This window comes from Atta colombica, unplaced genomic scaffold, assembly GCF_001594045.1.
Source record: "Atta colombica isolate Treedump-2 unplaced genomic scaffold, Acol1.0 scaffold9, whole genome shotgun sequence".
NCBI lineage: Eukaryota > Metazoa > Arthropoda > Insecta > Hymenoptera > Formicidae > Atta > Atta colombica.
In genome coordinates this window covers 4,196,814-4,202,511 of record NW_017259583.1, presented here as the reverse complement: position 1 = coordinate 4,202,511, position 5,698 = coordinate 4,196,814, and the positions used below count along the sequence as shown (strand labels likewise).

Genomic DNA, 5,698 nt, shown 5'->3' with positions numbered 1-5,698 from the left:
TTTTAATGTTAATTTTAACGTATTATATACCTATAGGAAAATAATTTCCTTTTTCTTTCTTTTTTTTGAATAGAAACGTGATATAAAATATTTAAATATTATCATTAATTAAGATTCATTTATATTTAGATTCATTTATATTTAAAAATGATATAATAATCTAAAATTTAAATTTAAAAATAACTTAGAGAGTGTGGAATTTAAATTAAATTTATTTTTTATATTACGAATTTATGAAAATCTAATGATAATTTTCAATAATTAAACGAAAGAATTGTAGCTCAATTTTTTAAAAAAACATTTTAAAAAAGATAGAAAACCAAAGTTAAAAATGACTTTTAATTCTACGTATAAATCTAAAAATTGGAAACTCTAAATTTTATATGGTCAATTCTAAAAGGATTTAGGACTATTTAGAGAGAAGTATTGTCAGAAAAATTTGACGAAGTTTAAAAGTTTTTAGGCTTTGAAATATGTTTTTGAAAGTAACTTCGTTAATTCTTTTTATAGTTATCTGTGTTTTATTGTTACTACACTAATTAGTAGTGGTCTTTTAATTTTGTTCAGAAGCTTTTGCGTTTCGACACAGTAACGTATTGAAATAAAAAGAAAGTAACATATTCATTAACATAAATGAAAAACATACATTTATTTATATGTACGATAAAACCGAGTATATTGTATAAGAATGTTTACAAGTCACTTTACGCGAATGCGACGAACAATACTATTACGGCTATTTGTTGCACGAGTGGACTACCGTTACTGCTTTCGCTGCTATGCAACGAGCTGTAAAAGCCGGCCTCTAAAACCAGAAAAACCCTGAATTGGGTCATTCTTTTTTTTCTGTCACTGGCGGCGAGCAGTAGTGGGGCCACAAGAGGCAGCCGGAAAATCCTTAATCCACCTCGGTCGCTCAGAATCTGGCGTGAACTTGTGCGAAAACAACGTCGAGGGGTGGATTATGATGATCATGAAAACAACGTGCAAGGTGCGTGTTCGTGTTCCACCGAATGGCCGGGTGGTTTCTCGAATGTGTTGCACACCCAAGAGAGAGTCATAACCGCGGCTCTTTTCTACCAGTTCTCCCCCAACTGTGCTCAGATAGACAAATTAGTCCTCTTTCACCCTTACTCGAGCTGAGGATAAGAGGCTTTTGTACAGCGGTTGTACCAGTGGAGCTTATTTCTCCCGCTAAGCTCCTGCGCGGTTCGGTAACAGATCGTCTTATAATGACAATGAAGGCTTTCTGTTACGAATAGAAACACTCATATGTTATTTTCAAAATACATGATCAGTTTACAAGGAATTACATTACTTTTATCGACAGTCGTTTCCAACGTGATGGATAGCGAAATGTGTTTGTTATCCATCACGCAATTGAAATTTTCTCTCTCCTTTAATACGATCAAACTTAACTCTTTCCTTTTAAATTTGAACATAATTCTTTAATACGCAGCCACGATACGCAGGTTAGTTTCTTTGAAACGACACGTACAGCCGAATTCGTGTTGCGGTAAGCTCACTGTCCTATTTGAAAGTTGTCCAGCAGCGTTCAACTTGTTTGGCCCTCTATCGAGGTAAATCTGCCCTCATCCAATGTACGAAGGAACGGACACAATCTCTCGAGTTCGCTGTAGCCGACAACCACGAACTTCGATTTCGATGTACACAAGAGACATCGGGTACGCGTCTCCCTAATGTCGATCCAGGTCAAAGTGTATTTTCTCGGTCGCGCTCTGACGATGGCAAACGAACCGCAGCGGTACGCGCGTCCGGAATTTGCCAAGGCGGACTTTCCCCCTTTTGACTTAATTGGCGGCTTTCTCACACCGGGGACCGTCTTTGACTTTCCTTTCAGCGACCAAGAAGTCCGAAACTCGCCAATGGTCAGCGGCGCGAGACAATGTCGTAAAGACTCACAAAGTAACGAGCTACGGTAATGTTCTGTGCCGGCGAACTATCATTTCAAAGATATTAAAGACACAAGAGTGTGACACAAATGAAATTCTACTAACTTGCTTCAGGCGTTTTATTAGTGTACTTTTAATTTATATGAATTGCTTAGCTTTCTAGCTGAATGTAAATATTGGATTTAAGATATTTACATTAATTCATCTATTTTTGTCAGTTTTATCGTTGATAAAAAAACATTAAGAGTGCTGCGAGGTTTTATTTTCATTTTATAACATGACAAAAATATTATGCTTTTCTACAGCAACGAATAACAATGTCATTATTTATAAAAAAATAACTCGTAGGCATCTGTAGATTTATATGTGCGAATTTTTTTATTTTGATTTTCTAACCTATTTCATTCTCAACCTTGAAATTCACTTGAACGTGAAACGTCAATAAATATCCACCATTTGTTATTCGCCGCGTTAAATCACTTCTTTCGACTTTTTGAATTTGGTAACTAATTTAATTGGCGGCTTCGAGACGACCACGGACCGTCTTTGTAGATTGAAGTGGCCACGGGACCACGACGCTTTCGTGAACTAAGAAGCTCGAAACTTGTTAATGGCATGGGTGTTATGGGACAGTGGCGTAAAGACCGTTGAGATTACGAGGAAACTGTAAGACTTTGTATTTGATGCAAACGGGACCAATTAAGTCGTTAAAGGAATTGTTTTTCTTCTTGAATCAAGTGCCAGCAATATATTATTTAACAGTTAAATTTTTGAATATACACAACGATCTATGCCCTCAAATTTCTAAAGCAATTTTGAAATTTTCAAATTTGATTTCTGGAACGTGATACCTATTGTTAGTTTATGAGCTAGGAAATATCAGGATTTGCTCTAATCAAGCTGCAGAAGTGTAAATGGGTAACTGCACTACTCAATGCTAGATTTACGACTATTATTGGGCTTTGCACATATTCAGTAAATGACAGTGAAATACAATATGGCGGATCGTTCTGCTCAGTAGAGATATAATGCCTCAACGTTGGCGAAGCCATGTTCACTGGTCACTGGCTAGTGGAAACAGTAAATCTAAACGCTTACATAGATACTGTGTTACCATGTACGAGAACCACGTTTATGCCAGCGAGTCGCTATTATTTCGAATATCAACGCGGCATTAAGCCGACGTAAACCGGAGGTAAATACGATCCGCACTCTCCGCAGTCAGCGAATAAAATCATTTGGCTACAGGTGTCATTTCTGACAACTTGCTTACCATTATTCGGTTTTGCATCAAATTTTTCGGTTTTACATCATTTCGGAGTCATTGTGATTTGGGCACGAAGAGTTCTGTAGTACTCTTTAAATAAATGTCAAAGTGTTTTTTTCGATGTAAGTATAAATCTCTTCAGTATAGGTTTATTATTTGCAAACTTTTTGTTCTAATAAGCTGAACAACTCTATGTACTCTCTAAATCTGAATTAGTGAAATTCAATTGAAAAAGAAAAACAGTTTGAGTATCATATAATTAATGCTTTCCATCAAGAGACACAATGTAACATAGTGATCATTTTATCTCTGTTTAACATTAGTAAACAACGAAGATACAATGATGTGTCATCTGTGTTTTTGCTGGAAAGCATTTTATATCCGATACTTACATGTCAATTCTAATACCATATACATTGAACTACACTAAAGGTTAGCTAGGGATTCCCGAAGAGATTCCCTTTTTTTTAGTTGAATTTCCCATTACGAATTCACTGATTGACACCAGTAATATACTTGGGAATCAGTGGCTAATAACTGACGTCAGTCCCAAGTATTCACTGATTCAGATTTAGAGAGTACAAAATAATTTCGTGTAGTAAAATAAAGTGTAATAAAAAATAAATTTTTAAATATTTTAAATTTGATAACTGAAAATGGAATTCTTAATTTTCGTGCGACAATATCAATAATTTTGATTGCTAGCACAGATTATGATTTGCACGCGTGAGGATAACGCGACAAATTTAGTCTGTCTCTCTCTCTCTCTCTCTCTCTCTCTCTCTCTCTCTCTCTCTCTCGACTCGTCATTTTATTCATATCACAACAATCTTACTTTAAACTGCAACACAAAAATTCGACGGATTTAGTTATAGCCTTGTAATTCCTTTGAACGCACGGAGAATATTTGCTTTGAAGTAATCTGCAGCGGAAAAGGGTACGCGCCCCCTGATATGAATAACCTTTTTCATCGGGATAGAAAAGAGTATAGGAGAGAGAGGGAGAGGGGGGGGAGAGAGAGAGAGAGAGAGAGCGTGTGGAAAAGAGAGTTAATTTTACGACGAGAAAAATGCGCGTTTACCAGCTGGTTGCAAGAAAGGGATAGAGCGAGTGCCTGAAGCGAAGCACTGAAATTCGTTTCTTGTCCCTGGTGAGCGGTTTTGTACCTTTGTAATAAAACTGCATTTTTTCCCCATTTCCGCGTATAACACGCGCGCGTCGAAATTAACGTTACGCGGAGATGGGCATTACGCGGAGTTTCCGGTTAATGGACCGTAACGCTTATATCTGGCTGCTCTTGGTAATTTATCGGCGACATGATAAACGCGATAAACGTTGCCCGGCCATCGACACTGACGAATCGGTCGGCGTATATTTTCACAACTTTATGTCGTGTCACATGTTTATGTGAACCTCCTGAAAATTCGGTGATAGACGAAGTATAGAAAAAAGAATATTTATTCTCTCAACGCGAGTATGAAGTCGAATGTAAAATCGAGAATCACGAGGAAGAGAACGATGTCGATTTTCCACTTTCCTCTCTTTCTCCGGTCTCTTCCATTTGCCTCACGAGTTTTCCCTCGTTGAGGGACTCGACAATGTTTGTGGACGAGGGCACGACGCTTTTACGGAGACACACATAATTTTCTACATCGCGCCGACTGCTTGCGCTTTGTAGGTGGTGGATCATCCTTATCTGACCGTCTAGCAGATATGCACGTTCTTCGGTCGAGATAAGGCGCATCCGACGCGGTGAATTTTCGCGCGATCGTGCACTGCCTCAGATTGCTCCATCCTCCACGTCCCTCTCCTGCATCTCTCTTCCTCTCCGCGAAACGCCTGATTTAGTACCCATATCGCCCGCGGATATTTGCTTTGCGCATAACGCGCCAAACGGATAAGCGAGTGTCGCGGCTATCATTTAAGAGGCCCGATCGTACGTGCCGGTATTGAATCACGATTCTGGCTTTAATGAACTTTCTGTTGATGTTCCTTATTGCATTACATGTATGTACTGAGAGAGTAGTTTGATATTTGTGTGACTATAATTGCATGGCAAAATAATTATTTAGAAACTCCATTTTTATTTATTATTACTGTTGTAATGTTAATAATTATAATTATATTTATAGTTGTACAGAAATAATATATTTATAGTTAACATACAAAATGACTTTAAATATTACATAGTTAAATTATGGTAATTTAACCAACCATTTTTTTCTCAGTATGCGCAACATTTTATATGTAATTTTAATTTATTTATTTTCAGACTCAAATAAATTTGTCAACGTCAATATAAGTGACGTAAAATAAAATATGTACATTAAACTGTGATATTTTTTTTATTTATAGTAACAGAAGAGACATCAGAAATCGATTTCGCATAATTTTTTATGTGCCAACTACCATATATACATATTATTTTTTCTCTCGACTGTTATAGTGATAATGACAAAATATGATCGTGAAATGTAAGTATACCGTTTCACCGTGAATCCAATTCGACGGAACTTAT

At 36.8% G+C, this 5,698-nt stretch overlaps 1 protein-coding gene across 1 annotated transcript in view; it reads left to right on the top strand.

The window, feature by feature from the left end:
* LOC108693282 overlaps positions 1–5,698 on the top strand; it is a gene marked incomplete at its 3' end in the record, with an annotated part of 180,928 nt that overhangs the window by 57,430 nt on the left and 117,800 nt on the right. The gene's annotated exons all lie outside the window — the stretch shown is intronic.